Source organism: Vollenhovia emeryi, unplaced genomic scaffold (genome assembly GCF_000949405.1).
Source record: "Vollenhovia emeryi isolate VEMERY1.0 unplaced genomic scaffold, V.emery_V1.0 DF939227.1, whole genome shotgun sequence".
Taxonomy (NCBI): Eukaryota; Metazoa; Arthropoda; class Insecta; order Hymenoptera; family Formicidae; genus Vollenhovia; species Vollenhovia emeryi.
The window spans coordinates 143,684-163,296 of record NW_011967139.1 but is presented as its reverse complement, the minus strand read 5'-3'; the positions used below and the strand labels follow the sequence as shown (position 1 = coordinate 163,296).

At 40.3% G+C, this 19,613-nt stretch overlaps 1 protein-coding gene across 4 annotated transcripts in view; it reads left to right on the top strand.

The window, feature by feature from the left end:
- Positions 1 to 19,613, top strand: part of LOC105560566 (synaptotagmin-7) — a 219,939-nt gene that overhangs the window by 91,189 nt on the left and 109,137 nt on the right. The window lies entirely within an intron of this gene.

Below are 19,613 nucleotides of genomic sequence, written 5' to 3'. Positions count from 1 at the left end.
TTTCCTAAAAATGTCACAACCAACCCCAGTCTCCCCTACGTGTAAAATCAGTGTAAATTAAAATAGTTATATCTCAGCAACCGTTTAGTGGATGCATTTTTACTTTTCTGCAATAAATTAGGAAGACTAAAAGAACAATTTCACAAATTTTTAGCGACTTTGTACTATTTTGAAGATAGGTCCGATACATCCTTAATTCCTCGGTGTGTTGGAGAGAAGTCCAATGGGAGAATATGTAACTATGATTGTCTATTAGTGATTCTGGTGAGTACATTCACATGTGACATTTAAAATACGTCTGCAAATGCACTGGGTTTGCCGCTGTATCAAATACCGGCAGACTCGACTCGGCTTAAATTTTACGAAACTCATAAAATTCTCATAAAATTTCTCTCCTTAAATTATCCGGGCGACTTTTATTGTTCTACAAGTTTTCAACCTGACGCGGTATTAAACTTTCCGAAATAATATCGGAACTCGGTTAATCCGGATGAATTTCATTTTTACCTAAGCAACGTGCTATTTAAAATTTTTATGTAAAATTTTATTTAAAAAATGACGTTTTAAATTGTGTATAAAAATTAGTCAAGCGATTTGAAAATTCTATATAATAATTTCTTTAAGTGCATTGAACTTTGTTAAATAAATCCGTCTGTAAAAATGAAAGAATATATTTGAAAAATATATATTTAATGTACTTTCGCGTGTAAAATAAATCATTAAAAAAGAACGTTACTCGTTCGGAAAACAAGTAAGTAGGATGAGAGATGGGTAGCTCGAGCATTAATTATCTTAAACATTAGTGTCTCGAAGAAACCTGCGAGAGCCTTCTATTACGTAGTTTCAATATTAATCGAAGGCCAGCGGCGATAAATTGTTTCGGAATGGAGCTGAACAAATTGGCACGGCGGGAGGTTAATTTAAGCGCGTTTTAATCGACACGATTACACCGTCTTGCGCTCAGCGGGAAACGGCGAGCGCTCTAATAAGAGGTAACAAAGTAATTAACATCGATTAACGTCCGAACGACCTTATCGTGTCCAGCCTTATTCGTCAAAGTCAATCGTTATTACGTCACGTCGCGCTTTATGCATTTTGCGCGAGAAGAGAGGAGAGGATAAAGGAGATGCCATCTTAGGCGGGACCCTCCTCCTTGGAATAGCCGCAATTATCTACGGTAAAACTTGTTTTCACCTTGCAGCAGACTGGGTTTAACGAAGCCAACAAACGATTTATCACGTACCCAAAGAAACTCGTCCCATCTCGCTTTCGATACAAAAAGCCGGAGCGCTAATTAAACCTGAAGCAATGGACGGAAATAAATATGTACATTTCATACGCGTCATTGCTTGCGCGTACGAAGCCCTACGTCATAAAGCAATTCCCATAAGTGTATCGTTACCTATACCGAAGCCGCTCATGAATGTTTCCAGTTATTCAGTATTTATGGCGGATACACATCTCTTGTAACGCTGGCTGTCCGACATCTGTGCTCCCTCTATCTTTTTTCGTTATCCTCTATCGTGCTGCTCATCGTCCGACGCCGTCCTTTCTTCCCTCGTTCTCTCTGCCTTTCTTCCCCTTCCGATTGTTCGCTGGATTCCTATTGTCAGTCGATCGATATGCAAGCGTGAGAGAAGGAGAGGGGGCGAGGGAGAGAGAGAGAGAGAGAGAGAGAGAGAGAGAGAGAGAGAGAGAGAGAGAGAGAGAGAGAGAGAGAGAAAGATAAAGGGGGCACGAAGGGGAGAAAAACGACGACGTAAGAGACGCGAATACACTAGCATAGACAGCTACTGTACTTACAGATTATTATCGAGGTTTTAGATAATCTCTCGGATAATGAAACACGCGAGAATTCTCCGCTGTGGCAAAAAAAAATGCGAATGGGGAATATTACTTCTTGCCTCGTAACGACGGCCACTCGTTCTCACCGTAATGCGGTATTTACCGAGTATGGATAGCGTTTAATATCGCGGTTATAACGATGTACTTCGAGATAGATCGTAAAGGCGCGTTTAGCCGGAGCATCGGAATGATTTATTCCAGGCGTAAGGAGGAATATTGCCGCATAATCATATCCGCTTTAGGCGAGACGCAGTTGGATAACGGAAGTCTTACTTGTTTCAGACGAGAATACGTTTGTTTCGCGACAGGATACGTAAGCGGATCTTTAAGATCTTTCTAAAGTCTGCAGAATTGTGTGCTTTTGATCATCAAACTGTTTTTCTTCCTCTTCTAGATAAAATCTTCGAACCAGAACCCGGGAAATAATTGGACTAAATTAGACCGTGTAAATTCTGTTTGTACAAACTTAAATAGAAGGGCGATATAATTCTCGAGAAATTATTTCTCTCCTATTTCAGACTTTGCAATTAATTTTTACGAAATCCCGTGCGTTCGCGTTAAAGAAAAGTAAGCAGGCACGAGACCGATTTCACTCGGTTTCGAAGGTAGGAGGTTTTGCTTAGGGCGGCGACAGAAACGACCCCTCTGGGACAAAGGGCAAAAACACTTCTGTTTGAAACAGAAACGGTGAATGCTTAGCAGTAACAGTAGACTCGTGCTGGTAACGGAAAGAACATCGTTTGCCGTTGAGATAAAACTGAAATGAAAAAAAATAAGACAATTCATTATATTAGCTGCAGAACGCGAGATAAGAGAATGCGGCATTAAATGCCAGAAAAGTGAAATACGAGTTTGACACGAGGCATTTCAGGAAAGATTACGTAGGTATATCACGAGAGTAGAATAAAATATTTTTCTGCAAAGAGGAAAAGAGAACGTTCCAACACGTTAAACATACTTTGTGGTGCTTTAGAACTTTCCGTTTTGCGAACTGTATGAAACCTACGATGTTACATTATTGATGTTGCCTCAAAGCGTTTTCCGTTTTTTTTTTTGATGAAATGCTTGATAGTATCTCACCGTGCATTAAAAGTGCTTTTGTTTTTTTTTCCATTTAACGCGTGCTCGAGAGTGTTTTGAACCGTTTTCGAATGTTTGGAAGTTTTTTGATTGACTAATATTGGGTCGATTCCGCCGGCACACATAAAAGGAAGCAATTTCGTACAATAAAGCGAACACACTTTTGGTTTCAGCGGTCTTGCTGCATCAATATGTGCGTTTAGCATTGTATTTAAATCGCTTCGAAAGTCTGTGACATATATATTTTTTTATTCAAAATCCAATTGAGTTCTTTGAATAGGGGTCGGATCAATGAAACCACAAAGGGGAGAAGTAGTTGAAAAGAAAGAGAGAGAGAGAGAGAGAGAGAGAGAGAGAGAAAAATAGAAAAAATTTATTCGTTCGCGCACTTCTTTTTACAAAAAATTATAAATTTCGAGACGACTCGATCTCCCGACGTGCGGCGAGAGAACTTCTATTCCGGCAGGCGAAAATGATTATATATTCTATTAGTTCGCGAGGTACTGTTCCCAAGCATTGCTAAATCTGAAATAGAAAGAAAGTTGCCGAACTCGCCCGAGTTCTGACCAATTCCACCTGCCTTTTCCCACTTTTGAGCGGCGTAAAAAGAATAGGAAATAGTTTGCCAACTTCCTGAGGCAACAACGTAACTGCTGCCGCCGGATTACGTGGATCTCGATAGACTAAATTTACTTTCGTTCCCCGAATGCGAGTGATATTCCTCCCATAGTGGGTTTTTAAATTGGAATCGTTTTGTGCCGTGCACCCCGGATCTCGTTACTTCATTATTTTAATAGGCTGGAACGCCGAGGTCACGGCATACCGTGGAACAATACCACAAAAGGCACGTGAGATATAATTAATGAGATCCAATTGTATAAATTTTCGTTTCCACCTTCGGGAGGGAAGGCTGCGTGTCGATTTATAGACGATTTTCGCGCTTAATGGCACTTTAGATCGTTATTTAAAGTATATGCAGACGCATAAATACAGAGAACGCTACTCTGGATGTGCGAAAAGTTAATGGGAAACAATTTTTATCTTACTAAATTGTTAACCATTATATTATACATAATTGAATTTCACTACACGTGGCAGTGCAAACGTTACTTTGACGTCAAAATCAGAATATCGAGCATGTAGCAATTTTATATCTATTGAATTTCATCTTTTGTGAAATGTGTTTGAGGGCGACCAGAACGCACGGGGAATGAAAGCTGAAGTTTTTCCAACGGAATTGCCTCTATTGAAGCCCTTACCTCGTCGGTTATCGTCTAAGTTCGGTTAATTCGCAGTGGCACGAAAAACGCGAGTGCCGCCTACCATCCCCCCGCGAGTGTCGCCGCGCCTTCGGCGACTAACTTTTAACTTCGGCGAAGGTGTGATTTTATATCCGGCTTATAAAGTTTTCAGACGTAGGATAGACTCAGGTGGTTTCCTCTTGATGGATGGAAGGGCGAGCACAGGGCGCGCGGGAATGAGAGAGTTGGGCGAGCGAAGTTCGCCATTGTTTTCACGTTGTGGCGGCTATATCCTTCAGCGGTTGGAATTCCGTGACCATAAGCTAATGAAATTACCGCGGTCCTCGCGTGACGTATATGAGCTGTCGGCGTGCCACTTTTGCGCGGCCGTATATCCCGATTTTCTGGATTATCTACAGGCGCGTACGGTTAACCGCATTAACCGTCCGTCAATCGTATCTTACACGAGCGCGATCGATCGGAGATTATTCTTTTATGCGTAACGCGAGCCTTCAAGCAAGTCTTCCAACGAAACGCACGCGGGGTGTTCTCTTCGATTCTGACTCCAACTCCTCTGAATACGTTACAGTATAAATAAAGATGCACCCGCAGAAAAAATTTCCGGATCCAGTGGCTATTACACTTGAATGTATCATAAAATCGGATCGTTGTAGCGCCAATAATATTTATTATAGGGAAAGGAATATTTTAATCTCGAGAAAAATTCTAAAATCTAGAATAAATTGACAGTATGTATCGTCTATTGTCGAATATCGTGGTGCCAAGATGGAGGGAAAATTTCTTCTAAACGCAAGAATATATAAACTTACATTTATATAAGTCACTCTTGTCTCGATATAGCAAGTCAATCTTTTTTTAATTCGATAGAGGAGAAAAAGAATTATTGATTTTATTTTGATATTGTCTTATTTTTTTTTACCAAATGAGGCTGTGAGAAATATAAATGCCTCAAGAATATTTTTTGCCTCGGTAGCAGAAATCCTTTCTGAGGGTGTGAAAGACACGTTTTATAATGCGCTCTCGCGCACGATAAAGGGGTAAATACTCTTTGGACGAGATCGACTTTTGTCTTTCTAAGCTCACACTGTTAAACCGGTAAATTAAAGGGATATGAAAAAATGTCTCGAATGAGAAAGCTTTGTGATTTCACAGCCACTCTGCAAAAGCTCAGGTAGCAGTGGGACGATGAAGCGACGTTTAATAGACCAAAATAGACGTCACTATATCGTCCTTTAACGTCACTCTGTTATCTGGGAATGCATTTAAGTTTTTCGAAAGCGTTACATTTTTCAAGGTACTTGCACCAAGTTTACCGATATTTCTGCCGTCGGGTTTGAGAACTTGCAAACATTTTTATTAGAGAAATTCCAACTGTACGTATAGGAGCGTTGAAATTCTCGGAAACGGTAGTGGGATTTTCCAAGAAAACATCAATATAACATATTTGTTGAAAACAGTAGTCCTACTGTGGCTGTTGTGTCGGATGGACGTGCCCGTCTAACATAGTTTCTTTGACCGATATCTAGAGATGACAACGTTTCTTAATACCATAATGTTGACTAATTAACCAATGTAGGAAATTAATACTCGACACTGGCAAATACTAATTAAAGAAATTTATCGCGAACAATCGCGCATCGATAATTCTGTGTACTGCCGACATCTTGAATGAAGTTTGAAGTCGAAAGATAGACGCGAAAATATTATTATTACTATCATTAGACTGTTTATTGTGACAAATATTACCACATGCCTGAGTGGTCGAATTGACGAGAACCCCTAGAGCGTAGGGAGGTCCAGGTTGAAACCCTGGCTGAGGTAATATTTCTCAGGATAAATTGCTTTAACAATAAGTAGGTTTTAGTCGACCTTAACTGGCACGTGTTTAATAAACGGACATACAAAGCGACGTTTCGACCTGGGGTTTAGGTCCTTTTCAAGCAAGTTCTAAAATGAAAAACCGATAATCGAGATTACAAAATTCGTCCGATATACAGAATAAATTGATAAATAATTACAATGTGTATGACACAATAATAAAATAAGTAATAAATACAATAAAAGATATGGTTTGTCACAGCGGATAATATAAAGTAACAGGTTTATATACAAAATAACAGTAAAAGATTGGAAATAAGTTTCGTTAATTTCTTTAATTAGAATTTGTCAGTTATGTCGATTATTAATTTCCTACGTTGGCTAATTATTTACCGGTGACAATGAGTCTTTATTTATGATTAATTAACATATATATTTTATTTACTTGAAAAGGACCACAATTCGGATGGTCAAAACGTTGGGACGATTTAAAGCAAACTACTTGGCCAGTGTAAGTCGTCGAATAATTCTTTCTCTTGTTGAAAATGTTGAAAAGAAAGAGCGCCGAATGCTTGGCAACGGGCGACGCGTCTTCCCTGCCGGAAATAATTCTACAAAATTCTACAAAAAAATAAAATATACTACAAAAACTAAAATACAACTACCAGAATCTAAGACATTCTACGTAAATTTAAAAAGTGTTATAAAAATCAACACGAAAATGTTGGAATTGGAACACTTTTGTTAATTTTTGTAATATTCTGCAAGTAAGCAGGCGTTTTAGTTCCTTAAGATTTTGTTGTTTCTCAAAATTTTTTAACTAGTAAAGTTTTGCACTAATTTTTGCAAAATTGTACATTTTCAGGAAATACTGCTTGCAATAATTTCTTGATTCGAGAATAATGTAATTTGTGGTATTATTTCGTAGATATTTTTACAAAAAAAGAAATAAATGTTTCAACGAAGGTATAAAAATTTCTACAAATTTCTATTTCAGGCCGCTTTTTGTAGTTATTTATAGAAATTGTTTCCGCTAGGGTTGTCGCGTTTGAAACGTTAATTGCACGGGAGAAACACGCTCAGCGTCGATATCGTAACTCGATAATGCGCGCGATAATTCCGGTGGACTCTCCGGCGCGCGTGACTCTTTGATTTATTGCAGTGATTTAGTGCGGAGCGCAACCGTATAATATTTCGGTGGATATTGGCCACGGCCGCGCAGTCGAGATATTTAAGTTCGGGGTGGCCGTCCCGTTTGCGTCTCGCTGCTCGCGCGAGCTGCAGGAAGCAGAAGGTGTAAATCACGAATGATACGGGGTGTTGCTCGTTGATGCGCGGGCTGGCATGGAGAGGATGTGCACGTCCCGAATTCCGCATACCGATACGCGTGATGTATCACTCGTCCCTCGTACGGACGTGTTTATGCCCCGCGTCGTGCATGCAGCGTGATTAGCAGAAGCTCGTTCGCGCTTCGCAAGCTCGACCTGCCGACGAACTTCCGTGGAAATCCTCAAGAAGCGTACAACGACCGCCATTCGTTACGACTGGAAATAAGTAGGGCGATTTTCGGTCGTCGGGCAGACCGCCGACCTAATATTAATTTACCGGCTCGAAACGCTTCGCGAAGCTTCGGGTATTCTTGCCCGAACATATAACATATGGAATAATTGTTTGACGACGTTAAACTGGCTAAGGTGGTTGAAATTAACAATTTATTGCGACGTTCCGACCATCCGGATTGTGGTCCTTTTCAAGGAACTATCTACAAAATATTGGAGAAACTTATCTGTAAGCCGTTTAACAATTGGCAGCCTCCGGGACGAAGTCAATAAGTGAGATTCACAACTCTACACTTATATGGATTAGTTCAAAATGAAAAAAAGATGTCATCCGTCTCTGGATATCGGTCAGAGAAAACTGTGTTTGAAGGCACGTCCACCCGACACAACAGCCGTAGTGGGGCGACTACGGTCAGGGACGTTACATCGAAAAGACAAAGTGCATTAAAAACAAACCTTTTTATTTGATTCAAGTAAAAATTTGCAACAATTTGTAACTTCAAAGTGCTCTGCAGCTGTCAAAGTGCTCGATCAATATCAGTTGCCATGAAGGTTGTTACTGTGCTAAAAAGGGCGACATTCATAGGAACACTTTTATCACTTGTCATGTCGCCGTACCTTGAGCGCGCGAAATCCCCGGCCTGTCGTTTGTGAAATATAATCGCTTGTTATTTGAAAACTATTATACTTAGACATTTTTATTGACCGTATCTGGCAATTAAAATTCTTATTGCGAAAAATATTACCCCAACCAGGATTCGAACCTGGGACCTCCCTCAATCCGTGACGGGCGTCTTACCAGCTCGACCACTGGGGCTGTGATAATTATTACTGTTCGCAATAACATATATTAGTTAAGATGTTGTTTACGCGTCTATTTTGACTTTTCAGAACAGTGCGTCGATACGGGTTGTCGACCATACACTGAACTGTCGATACGCGATTTTTTTTTAATTTTCCCTTTCCCCTGCCCTCCCCCCCCGATTCCATTTCCCCCTATTACGGAGGAACACCATGTTTTGAGGTCAATGGTGTATAATAAACTATTAAGAATACTCTTAAAAGTCGCCAGCAGTAATTAAGGGGATGCTGAAGTGGTTTGATTTACCGACAGAGTCGCATACAGTTTTTGGAGGTTTGTAAAGAAACGTAACCTCAATATGTCATATTATAGATATAAACGAAAATAATTATGTAGCATTTATGTACAAACTAATACCAGACCCAAGTGTAGAATGCATAGTAGAACATTTTCATATAAAAAACATTGAGGTTTGAAGTCTAATTCGTATCGCATTATGTATTACAATATTTGTAATACATAATGCGATACGAATTAGACTTCAAATCTCAATGTTTTTTATATGAAAATGTTCAACTATGCATTCTACACTTGGGTCTGGTATTAGTTTGTACATAAATGCAAATAATAAGATTTACAAACGCAAAAACGGTATCCGACTCTGTCGGTAAATCAAACCACTCCAGCATCCCCTTAACAACATCAATGATTTTTATTGACCGTATCTGGCAATTAAAATTCTTATTGCGAAAAATAGTACCCCAACCAGGATTCGAACCTGGGACCTCCCTCCGTGACGGGCGTCTTACCAGCTCGATATTTTTCGCAATAAGAATTTTAATTGCCAGATACGGTCAATAAAAATCATTGATATTGTTAATTACTGCTGGCGACTTTTATGAGTATTCTTAATAGTTTATTAGACATTTTTGTATTAGAATTTTCGTCTTGCTAAAGAATTTATGATTAAAAGGAGATTTGGTGGTTTTAGTACACCCTGTATAAGTTACTCTTGTCTTAATATAGTAAGTCAATTTTTTTTTAATTCGATAGAGGAGAATTTATTTTGATACTGTCTTATTTTTATACCAAATGAGGTTGTGAGAAATAGAAATGCGTCAAGAATATTTTTGTAACTCGGTAACAGAAATCCTTTCTGAGGGTGTAACAATTTTTCTGCCCGTTTTTAATCACTGACGACAATAATATTCTTCTTGATATTAAATCATTTCGACGTACAATTTATCACTCCGAATAAACGTAAATTCTCCCCGTGTGGTGATACTCAAAATATACACGGGATCTTTACGCGTCGCGCACGCAAAGCATTACGTAAATTGAAATGAGCAACAAAATGTTAACAGAAGCTTTGGTTGGCATTTCTATGACATTTCCCCGTGAATATGAAATAGCATACGTGAATTTTTGTTATGTTTTTTTTTTCAGTACACTTTTTCAATATGCAATTCTTCAACATAGAATGACAAAGCGCCGCGTTCTGCCGGCTAGAATTGACATTCAGCTTTCGCGCGCGTAATTAGAAGAAAAGAATCGGCAATGGCTCGCGCGGCACGAAAAACGGTGCGTGGATTCCTCTGTGCATGTCAATAAAGGATTAAAAAAAGAGACCAGCGATGCACGTGCAGCTTTTTGATCGCTCCCACGTTTCGACCTCAACGAGATGCCGGGCGCCAGTTTTTCGGGTCGATTAAACAAGTGTCATCGAAGTAATTTCGTTTCCATCGGTAATTCACGTCAACACATCGCGTCGTGATGGAAACGCCATCCCCGTGTATGTACACGACGGTCCTTTTTTTTTTTTTAATTTTTCGTCGACCTAGACGTCTCTACAAATCGCACGTCGCGTCGCTTCTTTGTCACTGTCGAACGGATAAATTATTCAACGCCTCGTGTTCGGCGCCGGAAAAATGGCGCTATGAAAACGCAACGGTATGCGCGATAAGTTCCGCTATGGAAACCCCGGAGGGGCGAAGTGTGCCAATTGGCAGCGCGCCAGGTAACGAAGTGTTTCGCAGCACTTAGAGCGACGGAATGCAACAGATGCCACTTGTTACGTTGCGTGCCATAACCGCACGGATACTTTTTATCGTGCAACTCGATATCGGGTCGGTTGGGCAGCGCCCAAATCTATAATTAATGAAAATTACCCTACCGCTATCGATGGAAATGCGAGACGTCTCTCTCTCAATTTGCGGCGTAGTTCATTCTACCCTCCTGGACCGGCCCGACCGCTATGTGTGTACCGATGTCGTCGCGAACGAACGAATCGTCTGCCGCCATGCCTCAGCCCGACATCACAATGATGGAATTTTTCACGATGATACGGGGAATATCACGCGAATTGTGTTCGCTGCCGGAATTAAAAATAGCGGTCTCCGGCGCGCGACGTATTTCCAAGGCTCTTTATCATGGATTCGGACAAGAATTTGTTAAGGAATTCTTAACGCGCGCGCGCGTGTGTGTGTCCGTGCGTGTAATGAATTTAGAATCTGTTTAGGACTTTGAATTTCAGAATTAAAACTAGGATTTATGAAATAATAAAATTCGTAAGGCTCTAATGTGAGAACACAAATACATAGTAATAAACAAACGAGAGCCGGGACAGGATGTTAGTGTCTAACTAAATAATTTTTTACTTTTTGAGTTTATTGCGAAAAATAATACCTCAGCCAGGGTTTGAATCTGGACCACCCTCTCGCTAAGCCGGCGTCTCACTGATTAGGATTTGTGAATTCTGTAAGAAATCTCAGAGGAACATTTAATTTTTATGCTACAAAAATTATACAGATTGTGTTCGCTTAATTTCAATTTAAAGGCGTAAAATTACGCAGATTGCGTTCTACAACTTCAAAAGCATGTTGCGAAGATTAATTAAAGACGAGAATCGGGGCAATATAGTTTTCGGGCTCTAAGCAATTACAGTTGATTAATGGCAATAGGATTCACGCGCGACCGCTAGGCTTACACGTGTATATTAACGAACGATGAATAAATAACAGGATAGTCGCCACGTGACTGTTCCATTATCGTCCGTATGCCTACCCGAATCTTCTTGCTCCCCCCTCGCTTTTTCGTGGTAGACTCGTTGATACTCACACAGCGCGCACCTGCGAAAATGTCGTTAATTACAATCGCACGCGCGCGCGCTAATTATCAGAGTAGTAGCTATCAGGATAATGACTATCAGAAATACGACGGACGTGGCATTTTGCATGGCAGCCTCGAAATTAATCACATGTGACGCCAAGCTGTATTACGATACATTGCGACATCTCGCAACGGATGGGTCTCGAACAGCAGGGAGGAGTTCAACAAATCATCGAATTTGCGCTATTACACTTGATACGCATTAAGATTCATTGCATTGATCGCAGGTGCATTTGCTAAATTTTATTCCCTGCTCAAAATAAAGATAAACTCTTTGAAAAGCTTGGATTCAACGTTAGATCTAGCAATTCTGTTGTGATGTAATTTAATCGATCATTAATTAATTTTTTATTAAGTGGATTAATGTATGTCGTAATATTAATTGATTGCTATAACGTACTTACATTAAGAACAAATTGTTGATATTTTTCAATATATTTCGTTAACAGTATTTCTTTAATTCAAATATATATTTTTTTCAATTCAACATTCACAATTTATTCAAATATATATTTGTTTTAATTAACAAATGTTTACGTGAATTAACAAATATTTGTTTGACAGCCCGTGACTGCAGCATATAGTTATATGTATAATCAAAAAATATTTTCTTGACTCAACAATTTCTTTTTCTCAGTGTATAATAGTATCTGCACATAAAAGATCGAAAGACCTCTCAGAATCGTGGAGTTGGCACCTTATTTTAAAAAATTACAATGTTTTTATGTGACAGTTTTATTTACACCTGCAATGGGTTTTAGAAATAGTTTCGTTGATTTGGTTAGAAAAAAATGACATTTGAAAATATGAGATGTTAACTTGCCGTCGCGTCTCAAATTTTATAATTTTATAATTCTAGGAGAGTTCTATAGTTCCCGATGAAATGTACCAATATATTTTTACTCGTTGAATACTCTTTTAATCTCGCCGCTAGCACCTGATTTAAAAAAAAAAACGCAGTACCACGTTCTCGTCTAAATTAATTTGAAATACAAGTAGGTAACGGTGCGCCACTCGGGCCAAGTACTCTGCATACGATTTTACAGCGAAGTAAATATTTATTTATTCTACAACGAGATGCATTCGTTGGCGCCGCACACAAGCCACTTGGTACTCGTGTTTCGCGGTGTACGGCGCAGCGTGCCGTTGCGTACACGAGGTCATCTTGTTGTCAATTCCCTCGAAACACGATCGCGACAGGTACCAGGTGTCAAACACGATCGGTTCCCACGAGGCAGTTAACGCCCGTGCGATTAATTAACTCTCACGATTACCGACTTGCAAGCGCGCTGAGAAACGTTAATTTATCGAGGCGGTTCTCACCCGTCTCGCGCGATTTATTTGCTCGAGACAGGAGTCGAAGCGTATCGGGCTTTGGGAATTGTTAATTATTTTTTTAATTACAACGCGTTTGCGGGCGATGCTCGTTGTTAGTGCTCGAGTTGGGGGATTTTCGGATTTGTGAGCGCGCGGAGTGACATGCGAATCGCAGGATCGAATGATTAAAATAATGGAAAACCGTGATACATCGATCGTTTATTATTAATAACTCGCGCATTTCGCAAAATTTATGCATGGAGAATATACCGCGCGCGCAATGGTGAATTCAGGTCGTACCTTCAGGCGGTCTATCGCGTTTTAATTAGCCGTTAACTTGATTTTATTAATCGCATCGTACTACATGGCATCAGGATGAAATTGCGAATACGAAGCAAGTCAACTCGGATCGAGTACAAAACGGAGCGCGATGCGATTAATAAATACATACCTATTGTCATAACTGGTCCCCATATTTTAAACCTGTACGCTACTTGCCAGTAAAACACATCTCAGCTTTAGAAATCTATTAAATTCGCGCAGTAAAACTTTATTCATTGAACGTTATAGAAATTATTTTACGATTAATAAACTTTTGCACTTATCTATATTTTTAAGATATAGAGGAAAGTCTCTTATCATGAGGTAGGACCCTAATATTGGACAGCGGGGTTTTTGCATTTTTTGGGTATCTTAGCGATAAAAGAATATTAAAACAAATGAGTAGTTGTTTGCCGAGTCATTGTTAGATTGTACAATTGTTGCGAAAAAAGATTTGCGATTGAATTTGGACGTTGAAAACCTGCGATCTCATAATAGAGGACTTTCCTCTAGGTATAATGTCTAGAACATTATCAATTTTATTTAATCATTAAAAAAACAATGAAAATTGAGGTATAACGAAAATTGAGGTGTAAAATACACACCACGCGACTGATGTAGAATTAATACTCGTCGATCCCCAAATTCGTTATTTGAATATCGGTGATCCAATGAAAATTTTCGCTACTTGGGTTACATAATGTAATAAAATAATAAACGTAATAAAATAAAATAATGTAATGTAACGCGTGATTAGTTTCGGGAATGCAAGGCAAAGTCGTCGTACGACCGTTGTAATAATTTTTCTTCTCTAATTTTTAGCCTGGTTTCTAGTCTGTAATCACTTTGATAAATAACGCGTGCACGATTATAATTAATCGGCCTTTCACGAGTGAATGTCGCGGTTGCCATGAAGAGAAGAGCAAGAGACAAGAAGATACGGGGTGACATTGGTCAACGACAGAGCATGACCGTAAGTAATTAATTATTTGTTACTTGGCAGAATTAATTGTTCATCTCTGCAATAGTAACAGATGTATTTCACGCGCCATTTTAAATTACCGTGTAATGTAACACGTACAATTTTTTACTATTTTATTTAAGACTTTCAATTACATAAAAGGTATTACATATAAAATAATATTCTTTTCGTGAAGGAGGTCCAGGTTGATTGAATTTTCAAAAAACTCGATTTAAGATGCTTGTAAGCTCACAATGTAAAGTTTCGAGGCTGTCAAAAGACTATTTTACAGTTTTCCGTTATTTATTTATGTCAATATCTGCAGTTTATGATCACTGTGGACTTGTGACAATATAAGCGGAAGTGCCAGCGTCTTAAAACTTTTTCGGCCTTCTGTATGTTATTAGGACTCTCTCGGAAGACTTCAGCAAACTTCCGCGAGATATCCGATCTGTTCAAAGTTAGTTATTGTTGATTCGAGGCGAAGTGGAGCTGTGTACCACCGAGTCAGCTAGCGTTCTAATCGAAAATCGTTGGGACAATTTCTCGTGGGAGGGGGAGGGGGTTGCGGACAAACGACGCTTACATTTCTCGCCATCCATTCTTCTTCAAGAGCAGACGTAGAAATACGGCCGTCGTCTCGCGCCATAAATAAGACCGTATTAGGACACACGGCTCTGCCGCGGCAAGAGACCCACGAAACTTGAGTTTTGCCGTCGATGATGGCACGGTCGACTGACATCGTATATTGCGCATCGACTGAGTAGAACCGAAAACGATCGCTCGTCCTTCTCGCCTTGTCTCGAGCACTTTATATTCCCGCAAATATACACCCGTGTGACTCCGTGAATAAGCTCACGTAGAATAGCTAAAGAGATACGATCGAATCGAGGTCTCTCCACAACGAAATCGCAATCGCCTGAGCGAGAAACGCTTGAGGCGAACGACTGGCGAGATCGTCAACAAAAGCGAGAAACGTCAGATGAACGTGAATTATTATTAAACAACGGATCATTACATAAACGTTTAAGTTACTTGTTCTTTAAACGCTTGCCTGCAAACTAGCGTTCCTTCTAAAGTATACCGATTATTGCGAAAAATATTATCACAGCCCCAGTGGTCGAGCAGGTAAGACGCCCGTCACGGATTGAGGGAGGTCCCAGGTTCGAATCCTGGTTGGGGTAATATTTTTCGCAATAAAATTAATTTACAGGACGGGGAAAATGGGGGGAGGGAGGGGATTGAATGCTAAATATAGCATCAGAAAAATGCGAATTGCATTTGAAAAATAATCATCGAATCGAATACGTGAATCTGCTGACGACAATATTTCCACATATATGATAAACTGCGTTATGTCCGGAAAAGAAATCGGCGCGTAGTATAATACTAATGTGGAAAGAAACGGTATATACAGGGTGTGTCCTAATACTCGTATGTCCCGTAGATGATAGATAGACCGGGGCAAACTGAATAGAAAAGTCCTATACCATTTTGCAAAATTCGCAATAGTTATCGAGAAATTAATTTTAATGTCTGAGCGAATAAGAGCGTAGAAGGCGGCAGGCCGGACTCGGCAGGCAACGGTGGGGCATCATCTAATAGCGAGAGGTGGAGCGGCGCGCCGAAAAAAAATGTCAAAAAAGCTTACCGCTCGCTGCTTGACAACTTTTTTCGGCGCGCCGCTCCACCTCTCGCTATTAGATGATGCCCCATCGTTGCCTGCCGAGTCCGGCCACCTTCTACGCTCTTATTCGCTCAGACATTAAAATTAATTTCTCGATAACTATTGCGAATTTTGCAAAATGGTATAGGACTTTTCTATTCAGTTTACCCCGGTCTATCTGCCATCTACGGGACATACGGGTATTAGGACACACCCTGTAGATTCACGATTTTCAGAAAGATTTAAGATTTACAAGTTGGGCTACCTACATCTTGCCTTGCGACCCACATTGGCGTGTTACCATATATTGTTTAGTATAAACGTTTATGTCGTGCGAAATTTTTCGTCAATCCTTTAAGAACCGAGATCGGCTGTCCCGATTATTACTCGCGAGGCAGGCGAGGGGAGACAAAAGGGGGTGGTTAGAGAGGGAGCGTTACGCTCTTTTAAAAGGACGCTGCAAGTATGTCCGACTGCAGAGTTATCGAAAAGCGCGCTTTGTCGATGTCAAGTTGAAAAGGAATGTCTGAGGAGGCTTTGCGAGCTACGCTCATCAAAGGCCTTCGGAGGGGTCTTTGCGCGGAATTGAACATGACAGCCGCGACAACGGCCGACAGCGAAATCCTGATTTACGAAGCGACATAGTTCCTCGCTCTTCGGCTAAATCGGTGGGGAACGTACATACGTCTTCCTCCCGAGGAATATTGCCGTCTCACGGACCGAGTCGCAGCGAGGAAATTTGCCTCGTAGGCAAACTCGCGAGACTAATTATCTAATGCGGGTAAAAATGGAGCAGATACGACCGCGGCATAAATTTTGTAGAAACAGAGGTTATTTACTTTAAAACACGAAAGCGAGAGTATATATTTTTAACGTATTGACTTGGGCTTTATTTATATTATTAAATCATTAGGCTGTACAGCCCGTTACTTGAGCTTACTCTCTAAAAATAATTAAGCTTCCACTCGACCAGAACTGGCAACGTGTTTTTAACGCAGAAAATTTATTGCGAAAAATATTACCTCAGCCAGGGTTTAGACCTGGACTGCCTTACTCTCTAGGCTAGAGCTAGTAAGGAAGTCCAGGTTCAAACCCTGGCTGAGGTAATATTTTTCGCAATAAATTTTCTGTGTTAAAAACACGTCGCCAGTTGGTCGAGTAAAAGCTTAATTATTGTTGGTCATGTACCGGCGTCAAATAATTCTTGATGTTACTCTCTAATAAAAGTCAATCAGTGCATTATCACTGACAACAGTTATAAGTCTTGATTCGTCGAAAAGAAGTTGGAGAGGCGTGAATTTATACGTTGAATTCTAGAAGAAACCGGCTGAGTGGGTGCTGCATGATTAATTCGTATCAGAACGCCGTGCGCGAAATATCGCCCGTTCCGGAAGAGGCTGTTACGAAACCATCCACATAAAGAGTGGAAAAGTGGAAGCCGTAAGTAAGGCCAATGTATGGTCCTCGCAGATATTTTCACGAGGCAGACAGAAGGGAGATAACGGCCTTTCGCTCGAGCCATCGAGTCGTTTGCGATATACTACAGTGTTTATCTCCCGAGCTTGCCTACACGCACACCAACGTCAAAGCGTTGTATCGGGATTTCATCGCAAATATTGGTTTTGCGGCGGCAGGTGCTTAGGTGGTTTGCAGATGCGCATTTAATACATGATATCGGATCCGGTCAATTTATTAAGGAGCAACATGGCGGCTCGAATAATCCCCCTGGGTTATGAATATTTCCGATGAATATTAGAAAAGTACGCTATACCGCGTATAATGTGATTGAGAAATAACCGTATTTATAACGCGTGGTCGATACAGCTGTCTGTCTTTCGGATTAAAGCTCTGGATAATTATTATCATGCCCGGTAGATTACGTTATATAATCTCTATGGGTATTCGTCGAAATAAACGCATATCTTTTTCTTGCGCGATTATTCGCCTTTTGATAGAGTGGGTACGTAAATATCTGTCCGCAAAATCTCCCTTTTCTAGTTCTAGTTCGTTAAAAAAGGGCCGTCCATTTTAACCGAAAAGTTCGGCAAAAATACACCATGCGCAAATACATCGTGTGCGATGGGTCACACGATTTTTGCATTTATGCATCGAGCGCAACGCAAATGAAATATTCGCGCGTTATCAACAACGCCTGCGCGAAAAAGAAAACCGCCGACCTGTAAAATCGTTGGGACATTAACCGGCCACAGTGCCGTCAGTTATTAATTGCAAAATAATTTCGCTCAGCTTCAACAATGGCGTGAAATTGTGCCCGGTAATTAACTCGCGCGACCACATCGGCGTATTATTTCTCACGAAAGAGTGTTTATCATTTATCTCGAGCAGAGGTAACGCGGGTTTCGTTCGCTAAGGTAAATCATGGTAGTTAATCGGATTTATGTCTAAGAGATCCAATACCGTGATGCTGTCCAAATATTGAATTCGACCCGGCAAATCCCGTGGTAGGCGCTTTACCTGCCCGCGCGCTTCGTACAACGTTATTTGTAGCTCAATAAAACAGTCGCACACTTTCTGTATTACCTGAATTTTCCAAGCCATTCGATTTATTTTTTATTTATCGTCTCCCTCATTTCGGGAAAGAACCTCGGCCGGAAGACGATTCTGTATTTTTTTCTTAATCATGAAAACCTTTTATCCCTTTTACCTCGGAGATAAAGCCAAGTTATTTGACGCAACAAATTTTATACGCAGCTCACGCGTTTATCGTCGTATCGATTACGCGAATTAAAGGTTACTCGTGTAAATGGAGAGATACGGCGGCAATTATGAGGCTCGCGTAAAATAAATGATGGCGCGCGGGCCGTTCTTTACCGGCGGCGATATATATTTTCATGCACGTGTCTTCGTGTTCGATGACAGGTTCTCTCTTTTCCAGTAGGCATATCCGTGAGTAATATGAAGTGCGTGTGTTTCGCCCGTTGCATGTGACAAACATCATACGTGAAGGATGTCAGCCACGTGTATACCTTAACATTCATCCGTTTGCAATTCTTGTTCCGACACCGGCTTCTGGCTATTTTTTTTTCGCGTAACACTGACGAACTGTATGCTGTCGCACTTTTAAAACATGCGCAGATAGATGCAATACTTTTACGCGAGAGTGCACAGACTACGTACGCGTATATTCGCATCTATCATCGAGATTAAAATGTGATTTATTTCTGTGAAACGTATATATACATATATATTATAAAGAGAGAAAGATTTCGTGTATGTATCCTTTGCACATATTATCCTGTAGCCATTTATTAATTCGCGATATCTGCAGATTAAATTTATGACAAAAAAAATTGGCACGTGGTATTCCGCATCGGTATTTGATTAATTATTACAAATAATGCCGTGCTTTAATAAACCTGCAAAGACTTTGCTCGTTTTTTCTTTTATTAAAAAGTATTCGCCTGCAAAAAAGTCTAAGTGAAGGAATTTTTCCGAAATTAATGATCAGCGGCGCAATGCAGTTCAGCGGTGTATATCATGAGAATTTTCTTCATTGAAAAAAAAGGACGTATCTTATTACGCAGATTATATTAATTTTGCTAACTAGAACGGTTAACGATAGCGTGTCACGATAGGACGGGAATAGAAAGATTGAGGATATCGAACATGCGATCTCTCTTAATCCTTAATATTCGGGATTCATGTGACACTAGCACGTAACTCTTAATTCTATTCGCGTGGACACAGCGGTTTTCGGCACAGCGGTAGCGTATATCGTTCAGCGATAGTCGCGGTTCGGTGGCTGGAAGATTTAAAGCTCGACTCAGGCCGAAATCGCGGCCGCTCGAAATCG